Genomic DNA, 13,602 nt, shown 5'->3' on the forward strand with positions numbered 1-13,602 from the left:
GGAGGCAACAGAGGCACAGTTGTCGTGGTGAGTTGTGCCTCCAGTGGTTTCTAAGTGTTGTATTTGTCTTAAACATGAGCTGGTTAAAAGAGGAGGAGGACCAAGTTTCGCTGGTCACTGGTACAGTACATTTTGAAAAACGCTGTACTAGTGTGCTGCCTATGTTATGTGCAAGTAACATGGGGGGGGGGGGGGGGGGGGGGGGGGGGGGGGGGGTGCGTGCACAGTGATGTGGGCAGGTGTGGCTAAAATGCCAGGGCAAATTGTTGTGTGTGTGCACATCCGCGATTGAGTGTCTGTCTATATGCGTGTGTGTTTTGTAGCAGTTATCTGTCTTGCTCGGTGGTGCTGAGAGCCAACCCATTAGTTGTCTCCGCGGGGGAGAAAGGCAGTGATCAGATCAGCCCAGTGTCTGCAACTCCTACGGAGAAGAGATTAGCTGTCTGGCAGTTTGTTTATCCTGCGTTTTGAACACAAGTAGCAGTCTTCCCGGCCACGCCTCCTTTTGAAGGTAGAGCAGACAAGTTGCACTGAGAAACGGTGTTTCTCATAGGAAGCATGGAGGCGTTCCCGAATGTTCTTGGGAGGGCAAATACAGCCCCACCCCCCTCCTCACTATTTCCTACCCACCAATTTATGTGGAACATACGTGGGAGCCAGGGAAACCTAAACCATGTCATCTCCCTTCTCTCTCTTCCCCTTCCCACACATTTTATGCTGGTGGGGAAACCCAACCCTGAACCCTGGCCACTCTCCCGTTTATGTCGGACCCCCTGTATGGGTGTTGTGGTGGGGGGACTTTAGGTTTACTGGCCAAGGCCCAGCCAGACCTTTAACCTCATAATTAGGAGATAGGCAGAGGTGTTAACCTGCATTAGTCATCTGGTTTGACAGCCACCGGATCCTGCGCCAACATCCCTGGACACTGATCTAAGGTCAGTTCCTTGCTGCCTCTCCTCTAATAGTTAAGGTCAGGAATGGCGGAAGGTAAGCTGATCCTTGATTTATAACTGTGCCTATGGGTAACTTCTACCCAAAGCAACCAGAGGAGAAAGAGCACTGAAGACTACAAGAAAGCAGTGAAACCAGTTCAACTGACCCAAAGGTCCATTAGCAATGTGAAACCTTAAAACTGGTGGCTGTAGAAGTACTGTATGAATCACTATCCGTTTCATCAGCGTGTTTTCTTTTTGTTATTGGTATAGAACAGCGAGCGCTGCTACCAGTTGTTTGTGTTGTTTCTACTGGAATCGGACTGTCTTGGTTTAGCTTGGAGGCTCAATGGGAAACTGGTGCTCTAGGGACTGAGATTGAATTTCAGGATGTAACTTTTTTTTCTCTCTCACACACATAGACGTGTACACACACACACACACACACACACACACACACACACACACACACACACACACACACACACAGTATCTCCCCACACATACATATCCCTGTGACTGGCCTTGCATGGGTAGAGACAGTATTGTTGTGCTCCTGTGTGAGAGATAAGTAGTGCTGAGACTGTACTCTCTGCTCCTCAGCTCAGTTCAATCTCCCTTCAGACTTTCTCCAGTTATTACTGCCTCTGATAAGGGATCGATCATCACAGCTTAATTTAGAAAGCAGGCCAGACGCAGGCTCCAACTAGCTCTCTGTTTAGCAAAAACAGCATTGTGTCTACTTTAATTAGAGAGCTGAACTCCCCCGTCGCATGAACTCACACACACACACACACACACACACACACACACACACACGCACATACGTACGTAAGCGCACACAGGTGTTGTTAGGCCCAAGACGAAGTCGAGCTAATAATGCAGGATACTTAGTATATATCCATAAAAATTATGCCACCTGTCTACCTGTCTGTCTGTCTCATCCCAAAATGTTCATTACTATGGAACAGCTGGAGATCGAATTTGAATATTGAAACAATGTTGCAAATGTCAGAGAGACAGACCGCAAGGTTTATACAAATCTCTGCTGTTGAAAACCAAACGCTAGTCTAAAAGAAATGGGAGATAATGTCTAGATGCTTTTTATAGCGGAGATCAAGTTTATAAATTGCGTGGCTGGGCTGATGAGATAGTGGATTGCTCAGTGAGATGGAACAGAGTAAATAGGCATTTCAACTTCATAGCTTTAGCTGGTGGTAACTTGTGGAATAAACACTGGCTGAAATGAGGTTTTAACCAATGAAATTCGGAATGTCTGAATGTAATTTTATTCAAACAATACATTCTAATTTGAATTATCCACACCCTACAGGAAGCAGAATAAAATGTGAATTGAAGGAATTCACACACACACACACACACACACACACACACACACACACACACACACACACACACACACACACACACACACACACACACACACACACACACAGTGTTTAATCATCCACTCTTTGGAATCAGGTTAGACAATGAGAGAGAGTCTTGCATTCCTGAGCTCCAACCAACTCCTGTCTTTTGTCACAGAGGGTTAACCGTATGCACGGTGAAACCACTCCCCCTTTCTCTTGTTCTCCTTCCAGATTCTCTCGCCCCTTTCTCTGAGAGAGAGACTTATTGAAAGCGTGGCTGTCCACAACAACGTGGACTTGCAGCTACACGCTTGGTAGACACTTGACACACAGAGAGGAAACGATTGGAGCTTACACAAACACGTCGGTCGAAAGAATGTGCAAAGGTCACAGCGGCTTTTCACTATCGACTGTGTGGGTCTGTGTTTGTCCACTCGGTGTGGTGTGTATGCCGGCTTTGTTTTCACCGTCAGCTGTCAATGTTCTTGTCAGACCTACAAGCACGTCTCACAGATGGAAAGGTGAGAGAGAGACAGAACAAGAGTGTGTGTGTGAGAGAGGGACGGAAAGAGAGGTGTGTGTGTGTGTGTTCCTGTGTGAACAGGAGTGAGAGGTGAGCAGCACTCCTCTGTTCTCTCCTTCCGTTCCCCCTTGAGTGAATAGAGCATTTGTGCTGTCATTGTAGCCCTTCTGTACCCTTCTTTTACTTCTGTCCCTCTCTTCCTACAGTATCTCTCTCTGTTGTCGCCTACCTACAGAATGTTTGTGTCCTGCATCTCTACCTTTTTCTGATATATTTTCTCGCAATTATTTTCCTTAAAGGTACTATCTCCTAAAAGTTTTCCCCAGGAATTTGACCTTGGTGTGCTGTGTTTACTATCTTGGATGTCCTTCTCTAGACTGTGTGTGTGTGTGTGTGTGTGTGTGTGTCCTCTGTTATGTGTTCTGTCTTTGTTTTATGTTGTTACTGAGTCATCCAGAGTGAGCCGTCGGAGGCGACAGTATGTTAGAACAACAAAGTAGGGCAGATGGGACGAGGTAACTATCTCTGCAGTTGTTATTTCTGCAGGCCATTGAAGGATACTCAACTTCATCTGTTGTAGCGTCACTCTCTACAGGGGGCTGAGGAGGACGTTGTGTGTGCCTGTGTGTACGCCTGAGCATGTTTGTGAGTATTAGTGTGTTGGCGTCCGTGCGTGTTTATGCATAACCAGGTAAATTATTGATTGTAAACTGAGGTGAGATTAGTTAGTCTGTGATCTAGCGTAACCTTCAGCTTTAGTGTTTATCAAATAAAATAAAATGTTTTTGGTCTCATACACATGGTTTGCAGATGTTAATGCGAGTGTAGCGAAAAGCTTGTGCTTCTAGTTCCAACAGTGCAGTAATGTCTGACAAGCAATCTAAAAATTCCCAACAACTACCTAATACACACTAACCTAACAAGTAATCTAACAATTCTCCAACAACTACCTAATACACACAAATCTAAAGGGGTGAATGAGAGTATGTACATATAAGTATATGGCTGAGCGGCATAGGCAAGATGCAGTCGATGGTATATACATGTGATATGAGTAATGTAAGATATGTAGACATTATTAAAGTGGCATTGTTTAAAGTGACTAGTGATCCATTTATTAAAGTGTCCAGTGATTGGGACTCAATGTAGGCAGCAGCCTCTCTGAGTTAGTGACTGCTGTTCAGCAGTCTGATGACCTTGAGATAGAAGCTGTTTCTCAAGCTCTCGGTCCCAGCTTTGACCTGTACAGACCTCGCCTTCTGGATGATAGCGGGGTGAACAGGCAGTTGTTTGGGAGGTTGTTGCCCTTGATGATCTTTTTGGCAGGCGCTGTAGGTGTCATGGAGGGCAGGTAGTTTGCCCCCGGTGATGCATTGTGAAGAACGCACCACCATCTGGAGAGCCTTGCGGTTGAGGGAGGAGCAGTTGCCGTACCAGGCTGTGATACAGCCCGACAGGATGCTCTCGATTGTGCATCTGTTAAAGTTTGGCAGGGTTTTGGGTGACAAGCCAAATGTCTTCAGCCTCCTGAGGTTGAAGAGGTGCTGTTGCACCGTCTTCACCACACTGCCTGTGTGGGTGGACCATTTCAGTTTGTCTATGATGTGTACGCCGAGGAACAACACTTTCCATCTTCTCCACTGCTGTCTCTTTGATGTGGATGGGGGGGTGCTCCCTCTGCTGTTTCCTGAAGTCCACAATCATCTCCTTTTGGTTTTTTGACGTTGAGTGAGAGCTTATTTTCCTGACACCACACTCCGAGTGCCCTCACCTCCTCCCTGTAGGCTGTCTCGTCATTGTTGGTGTTCAAGCCCACTACTGTGGTAGTGATTTAATTGGAAGCGTGCATGGCCACACTGTTGTGGGTGAACAGGGAGTACAGGAGAGGGCTGAGCGCACACCCTTGTGGGGCCACAGTGTTGAGGGTCAGCAAAGTGGAGATGTTGTTTCCTACCTTCACCATCTGGGGGCGGCCTGTCAGATTGTCCAGGACCCATTTGCACAGGGAGAGGTTGAGACCCAGGGCCTCCGGCTTGATGATGAGCTTGGAAGGTTCGATGGTGTTGAATGCTGAGCTGTAGTCAATGAACAGCATTCTTACATAAATATTATTTTTGTCCAGATGGGATAGGGCAGTGTGCAGTGTGATGGCGATTGCGTCATCTGTGGACCTGTTGGGGCGGTATGCAAACTGAAGTGTGTCTAGGGTGGCCGGTAAGGTGGCGGTGATATGATCCTTGATTAGCATCTCAAAGCACTTCATGATGACAGAAGTGAATGCTACGGGGTAGTCATTTAGTTCAGTTTTCTTTGCCTTCTTGGGTACAGGAACAATGGTAGCCATCTTGAAGCATGTGGGGACAACAGACTGGGATAGAGAGCGATTAAATATGTCCGTAAACACACCAGTCAGCTGGTCTGCGCATGCTCTGAGAACGCGGATAGGGATGCCGTCTGGGCCAGCAGCCTTGCGAGGGTTAACATTTTTTTTAATTTACTCACGTCAGCCACTGACGGAAAGGGCGCAGTCTTTGTTAGCGAGCCGCGACGGTGGCACTGTATTATCCTCAAAGCGGGCAAAGAAGGTGTTTAGTTTGTCTAGAAGCGTTCTCCTTCCCCTGTGTCCCTGTGACAGCTGGGGTTTAGCTCAGCAAACAATCCTCCATATTGTAAACAAACATTATATGATTATGACATTGACCTTTTATTCAAACTAGAATTGAATGACCTTAACCAGGATTTGCTTTTCTTTTTTACTATGGCTCTGATTGCTCACACACACTCTCTTGCTGTGTGGAGTCTGTGTGTATGTGAGAGAGTCCTTGCATTCATGCGTGAAGATTAACCGATTTTCACACAGTTCAGAGAAAGCCAAATACACCTTACACACTGCTGAATCACCTTTTTTTCCCATTAGGTGAATAGTTTCTTTACATTTTTCAAACCATATTCTGAAAGTATTTTTTTCTGGGCCTCTGTGATTGATACCGATGATCTATGATAGATAAGGGATAGCTAACAGATAGGTAATGAGTCATAGATCATGGATATTTGTCCAGAATCCTTTATTTTGCTTCTTGCGCTGTCTCTCATGTTTCTGCAGGCTGCTGCAGAACTTTAGTTAAATTTAAACAACACACTTTCTCTCCTTCTGGCCCTCAGTAACCTGAAAACCATTCCCACCTAGAATTCCTAGACTAGAGTCCTAGACTGTAGTCGCTCTTTTTTTTTTTTTTTTACCTTTATTTAACTAGGCAAGTCAGTTAAGAACAAATTCTTATTTTCAATGACGGCCTAGGAACAGTGGGTTAACTGCCTGTTCAGGGGCAGAACGACAGATTTGTACCTTGTCAGCTCGGGCGTTTGAACTTGTAACCTTCCGGTTCCTAGTCCAACGCTCTAACCACTAGGCTACACTGCCACCCCACATGCCATGTGTTTATAGTACTACATGTGCTTTCTATTCACACTACCGTTTAAAAGTGTGGGGACACTTAGAAATGTCCTTGTGTTTGAAAGAAAAGCACATTTTTGTCCATTAAAATAACATCAAATTGGTCATTGTTAATGTTGTAAATGACTATTGTAGCTGGAAATGGCAGATTTTTAATGGAGTACCTACACAGGCACATTATCAGAAGCCATCACTCATGTGTTCCAATGGCACGTTTTGTTAGCTAATCCAAGTTTATCATTTTAAAAAGCTGATTGATAGTTAGAAAACCCTTTTGCCATTATGCTAGCACAGCTGAAAGCTGTTGTGTTAATTAAAGAAGCAATAAAACTGGCCTTCTTTAGACTAGTTGAGTATCTGGAGCATCAGCATGTGTGGGTTCGATTACAGGCTCAAATAGCCAGAAACAAAGACATTTATTCTGAAACTCGCCAGTCTATTCTTGTTCTGAGAAATGAAGGCTATTTCATGCGAGAAATTGCCAAGAAACTGAAGATCTCGTACACAGCTGTGTATTACTCCTTCACAGAACAGCGCAAACTGGCCCGAACCAGAATAGAAAGACGAGCGGGAGGCCCCAGTGCACAACTGAGCAAGAGGACAAGTACATTAGAGTGTCTGGTTTGAGAAACAGAAACCTCACAAGTCCTCAACTGGTAGCTTCATTAAATTGTACCCGCAAAACACCAGTCTCAACGTCAACAGTGAAGAGGTGGCTCCGGGATGCTGGCCTTCTAGGCTGAGTTCGTCTGTCTGTGTCTGTGTTCTTTTGCCCATCTTAATATTTTATTTTTATTGGCCAGTCTGAGATGTGTTTTTTTCTTAGCAAGTTTGCCCAGAAGGCCAGCAACCCGGAGTCACCTCTTTCCTGTTGACATTGAGATTGGTGTTTTGCGAGAGACAATTTTATGTTAATTTAATCGACAAAAAAATGTGCTTTTCTTTCAAAAACAAGGACATTTCTAAGTAACCCAAACTTTTGAATGGCCGTGTGCGCTCGTGTGCTTTAACTACCACAAGACAAGTGTGTAAAGACTGTAAAGTGGTTGCGACTTTAAAGGAAAACTTCACCCAAACACTGCCTTTTGGTATTTGTTTCATTAGTCCGTTATTGATATAATCCCAAAAATGTTTTGCATGTCAGCCATCAAGTTTTCAAGATTTGTCACTTTCCAAAATACCGGAAATCTGGCCTGTATGATGCATTTTGCATCATATGATGCTGGGTTTTGCAGTTGACCTTTAATATCTCCCACTGATAATCAAACCCATTGTTTATGAATTGTTGAGGCTGTGATCTATCAACTTGGATTGGCACTGGAGAAGTATTAATCTTTCCATTACCAGAACAGTAGAAGTGCTCTGAAATAGGACTGAAGGCGAGATGGGAGTAGAGGGGAAAATTAGGAAAATAAGGGACTTTGAGACAGACTGATGAAGGCTGATTTTAGAGGGTGGCCAGACGAGATGACACATATTAGCTCGGGTTCAAATGACCAACAGACCATGCAACGCTGAATATTTGTGTGCGTGCTTGTGTGTGTGTGTGTGTGTGTGTGTGTGTGTGTGTGGCTGTTGATAACAGAGCCGAGTAGAGTTAACAACTTCACAGTCCACCTAGAACTATTCCACGATCCTTATGGCAAAGCTACTGCAGTTAACTTTAGAGCTCTCTCTGTCTTTCTGCCATTCTTTCTCACTCTCTTTCTCTATGTCAATCTTTCTTATACAGTGCCTTCGGAAAGTATTCAGACTGCTTGACCTTTTCCACATTTTGCTACATTACAGCCTAATTCTAAAATGGATTCAATTTTTTTTTCCTCCTCATCAATCTACACAAAATACCCCAGAATGACAAAGCAAAACATGTTTTTATACATTTTTGCAAATGTATTAAAAATCTAAAACTGAAATATCACATTTACATAAGACCCTTTACTCAGTACTTTGTTGAAGCACCTTTGGCGGTGATTACAGCTAGAGGTCGACCGATTATGATTTTTCAACGCAGATACCGATACAGATTATTGGAGGACTCAAAAAAGCTGATACCGATTAATCGGACGATTTCTTTTATTTTTTTTATTTGTAGTAATGACAGTTACAACAATACTGAATGAACACTTATTTTAACTTAATATAATACATCAATAAAATCAATTTAGGCCTTCATTGAAAATAATAATGTGTTCTTAACTGACTTGCCTAGTTAAATAAAGATTAAATAAAGCTGTAAAAAAATAATAAATTAAATCGTCCAAATCGGTGTCCGATTTCGGTGTCCGGATACCGATTTCCGATTGTCATGAAAAATTGAAATCAGCCCTAATTAATCGGCCATTCCGATTAATCGGTCAACCTCTAATTACAGCATAGTTGTCTTGGGTATGACGTTACAAGCTTGGCACACCTGCTGATCCTCTCAAGCTCTGTCAGGGTGGACGAGGAGAGTCGCTTGCAAAGCTATTTTCAGGTCTTTCCAGAGATGTTTGATCGAGTTCAAGTCCCAGCTCTGGCTGGGGCGCTCAAGGACATTCAGAGACTTGTCCCGAAGCCACTCCTGCATTGTCTTGGCTGTGTGCTTACGGTCATTGTGCTGATGGAGTCTGAGGTCCTGAGCGCTCTGGAGCAGGTTTTCAACAAGGATGTCTCTGTACTTTCCTCCGTTCATCTTTCCCTGACTTGTCTCCAAGTTCCTCATAAATATCTAAAAGAAATAACAAAGACAGATAGAAACAAATTTGTGTTGATTTTGCACCGTTCATTACCCATCCCCCGACACTGTCAACCAAGAGTCAAGACTAAACCAATTCACCTTGGTGGTGTGCAGACTGGTTTATTAATATTATTCTTAACGATTTCACACAAAATAAAACAGAAAAAAATAACAACAATTTGTCCGTAAAACTGTATATTCAAAGTATTATGAATGAATTGTGGTTCATTTGGTTGTATGTCGTAGTGTGACCGATTTGACTAATTACATCCCCAGGTCGCTGCTGTAAATGAGAATGTGTTCTCAGTCAACTTACCTGGTCAGATAAATAAAACATTAATACTGTACAGCGTTGGCGCACCTCTATTTGATAGATTCACGTTCTGACCCTAGTTCTTTTGTGTTTTCTTTGTTTTAGTGTTGGTCAGGACGTGAGCTGAGTGGGCATTCTATTGTCTAGTTTTCCCATTTCTATGTTTGGCCTGATATGGTTCTCAATCAGAGGCAGGTGTTAGTCATTGTCTCTGATTGGGAACCATATTTAGGTAGCCTGTTTTGTGTTGGGTTTTTGTGGGTGGTTGTCTTCTGTCTTTGTGTCTATGCACCAGATAGGACTGTTTCGGTTTTTCACATTTGTTGTTTTGGTATTTTGTAGTGTTCACGTTTATGGTCTTTATCAAACATGTTGAACTCTAACCACGCTGCGCTTTGGTCCGATCCTTCGTCCACAGAAGAAAACCTTTACAGTGGGGAGACCTGAGGTCAACCATCTCATACTTCTGAGTGGGAGACCTTCCCTGGCAGTAGCCTGCCTAGCTCACAAACTACAATCAGGGCGCCCACTCCGACAAGGCTAATTGACCCACAGTCCCACACGGTGACATGATATCATTGTCGTGACGTGCAAATGAGCGATTCGAAATTTGATCGCACAAATGTCACCTTTACGAGTTTTATGGTGCGGGTGCCCCGTACCACCCCCGGCAAGATGCCCACATCGCCTCTACGTAAATCCGCCACTGCTCACACTCGCACACCCACAAAAACAAAGAAACACACACACTCTTATGTTAGCAGTCAGAGCTGCAGCAGATGTGATATGAGCAGCAGAGTCTAACTGTCTAAACTGCAGTTTCATGTTTCATGTGAAAACTCCCTGTTACTGTGAAGTGTGTGAACCATCATATGAGCACAGATTATTGAGCGGGGTGATAATTGTGTTTCTTACCCTGCTCTGAGTGAAATGCAGAAGAGAGAAAGGTGTGTGTGTGTGTTGCGCCTCTCTGTCATCTCCCCCGACACACGCCTGAACAGACTCCATTACTGTATATTGCCCCAAGTGACATAAAGCCTGATTTGACCTGATTTGAAGTGAAGAGAAGTGATCTAGGGAGGCTGCAACAACAATACATGATGACACACAGTCAGCCAACCAAACTCTAATACAAACATTCACACACCCACCCGAAATTGCAAATAAATATAGAAAATACGCTGTAGGCTACAGTCAGAGAAGGAGCAATGATTTTTTGACAGGGGGTGCAGAATCGTTTTTTGCCTAATTTAAATATGTTTCTGCTTATAATTTCTGACATTTTGGTAGGCTATTTGTTAGTCAACTTGTCTGTAATTAGATACATGCAGCTTCCCTTCTGTCAGTATATGTTGCCCTTGAAGACCAAATAAACTTTTGCTCACCAGAATGTTTATTTAAAAAAGATTTATATATATTTAACTAGGCAAGTCAGTTAAGAACAAATTTACAATGACAGTCTACTTGTAAAGCCCCCCTTGGCCAAACCCTCCCCAAATGACACTAGGTCAATTGTGCACCGCCCTATGGGACTCCCGATCACAGCCAGTTGTGATACAGCCCGGGATCGAACCCTGGTCCTTAACGACACCTCTAGCACTGCGATGCAGTGCCTTACACCGCTGCGCCACCTGGGAGTCTACACTGTTAAAAACAAGTGCTTTAAGGCCTCCCGGGTGGTGCAGTGGTCTAAGGCACTGCAATTGCAGTGCTAGCTGTGTCACCAGAGACTCTGGGTTTGAGCCCAGGTTCTGTTGCAGCCGGCCGCGACCGGGAGATCCATGGGGCGACGCACAATTGGCCTAGCGTCGTCCGGGTTAGGGAGGGTTTGGCCGGTAGGGATATCCTTGTCTCATCGCGCACTAGTGACTCCTGTGGCGGGCCGGGCGCAGTGCACGCTAACCAGGTGTTTCCTCCGTAACATTGGTAAAGCTGGCTTCCGGGTTGGATGCGCGCTGTGTTAAGAAGCAGTGCGGCCTGGTTGGGTTGTGTTTCGGAGGATGCATGGTCTTTGACGTTCGTCTCTCCCGAGCCCGTACGGGAGTTGTAGCGATGAGACAAGATAGTAACTACTGGATGTCATGAAAAGGGGGTAAAAATACATTTTAAGAAGTGCTTTGTAACACCAAAACTAGTGGCGACTGAGCTGCCACCAACTTGAAGGAGATGAAACTTTAACTTTGGTGGAGTATTGAAACACATTATCCTGAGATGTTTTGAAACATAGCCTGGTGTGTTGTAATGCCACTTAAGTCTTGTGTACACCATGCCAGAGACTGGGAGCACTAAAAATAAATGATTGAAAACACTATTTTGGTGTTTCAAGTCCTGTTTAGTGCCGAATTAGATACCTTCTCTTATGGTGTCGTTTCCTCACTCTAAAGCTCCTAAACACCATCACGATTAGAATCCCTTCTAATGCATAATTAGATCCCTTTTTCTGAAGTGTTTTAATGTTTAACATTGTTTTATGTATTTGATCATTTGCCATTGTATAACAGTTTGGCAGGTATTGTCAAGCTCAGTGTTCAAACCATCAACACTAACTGGTTGAACAGCAAAACTGTGGGACTCTGCACTTGCCCTCTTCCATTGACAATCATGAAGGCTTGAATGGGTGCTGTCTTCATTGAACATCAATTTGCCTGATGGTTTTGATATCCACTCATCATGATCCATTACACCTCATGGCACAACGAGCTTATTACTCATATAAAAATAGACTTTTCTTTCGTCAAACATGTATACAACATTGTGTGAAAGAATGATAAAGTCAAAAAATGTTGCATTATGCACAATCCTTTAACATCAGAGTCACATGGCAGGATATCAAATGCAAGGTGATTAAAACCAAAGACTTCCAATGAGTTCGATCACGACATTTTCCTCATGAAAGTTACTTACATTTTTAGGAATATATTTAGTTGAATTTATTCTTTGATTATTTTGGTAGAATGAAATGAATAAATCATAGAAATAACTTGCATACATATTTTTTTAAGGGTATTTTGGTTGTATTTTGACACTATTGGAACAGTCATGAAATGACAGAGGGGATACAGATAGGTGGGAGAAACAGACTGAAGGGTTGGAGCGGGGAATTTAAGCCCCGTCTTCGGTGGATAGAGAGGGGTGACATGTTTAAGCCGTGTGCGTTATTGCTAGACCACAGGCACTACACGACTTGCATTCATTTTTTACGTTTGAGTTCATTTCAATTAACTCCATAATAATTTCTTGCAGTGTGACTGTGTGGTTGAGTGTGTCAAATTCCAACAAAATGTACCATTTTACTGCCCTCCTGTTTCTAATCTTAAAAAAAATAAAAGAAAGGTGGAATTCCACAACAAATATTCTCCATCGGTCCTTGTCATCAATCAATATTTAGGCTATAAACCATTGATTGTATGAGAAACAGTTTTTGTGTTTTCGATGCTGTCTTTTATGTGCACTAAAACCCTCAGTGTTTTCACAATACTCTCCTCAAAACAACAATATTAAGGTTGAAGAACCACTTTGGGTGTTTCAGAGTACTTCATTTCTGTTTAAAAACACATTCTGTGCATTAAAACACTTGCATTGGGTTTACATTCAAACAACCTCCAAACACCAGATCTCAGCTTAGTTTTCATGGTTTCATTACACAATCATGGTGTTTTGAGGCTTTTTACTTTTACAGTGTAGTTGACATCGCAAATCTGTGCTCTTGGGGACCTTCAATGCTGCAGACATTTGTTGGTACCTTTCCCCAGATCTGTGCCGTGACACAATACTGTCTCAGAGCTCTGCGAACAATTCCTTCGACCTCATGGCTTGGTTTTTGCTCCGACCTGCACAGTAAACTGTCGGACCTTATACATACAGGTGTGTGCCTTCCAAAATCATGTCCAATCAATCGAATGTACCACAGGTGGACTCCAATCAAGTTGTAGGATGATGATCACTGATGATAGGATGATGATTCTGTTTTGTATTATTATTAACTTTGCAAACATTTCTAAAAACCTGTTTTATGGGGTATTGTGTGTAGGTTGATGAGGAAAATGTTTTATTAAATCAATTTTAGAATAAGGCAGTAATGTAACAAAATGTGGAAAAAGTCAAGTGGTGTGAATACTTTCCGAATGCATCGTATGTATTATATGTATATATAGTTATATTCCTGCCTCTGACATTGCTCCTACTGATAAATCATAATTTCTTAATTTTTCTGGATTATGCGTGTGTTTTATAAATGTTGTATTATTATTGCTAGGTATTACTGCACTGTTGGAGCTAGAAACACAAGCAT

The 13,602-nt window shown here is 43.1% G+C and overlaps 1 protein-coding gene across 2 annotated transcripts in view; it reads left to right on the forward strand.

Annotated features, from left to right (window-relative positions):
• LOC110506282 (LARGE xylosyl- and glucuronyltransferase 2) overlaps positions 1 to 13,602 on the forward strand; it is a 93,296-nt gene that overhangs the window by 48,391 nt on the left and 31,303 nt on the right. Inside the window, exon 1 of one of the 2 annotated variants that reach the window (XM_021585736.2) lies at positions 2,563 to 2,826. The exons of the other annotated variant lie outside the window; for it this stretch is intronic. The gene's annotated coding sequence lies outside the window, so the exon portion shown is untranslated. Of the gene's footprint in view, positions 1 to 2,562; positions 2,827 to 13,602 lie in introns of those variants that run through there. 2 annotated transcript variants of the gene reach the window in all.

Source organism: Oncorhynchus mykiss, chromosome 26 (genome assembly GCF_013265735.2).
Source record: "Oncorhynchus mykiss isolate Arlee chromosome 26, USDA_OmykA_1.1, whole genome shotgun sequence".
NCBI lineage: Eukaryota > Metazoa > Chordata > Actinopteri > Salmoniformes > Salmonidae > Oncorhynchus > Oncorhynchus mykiss.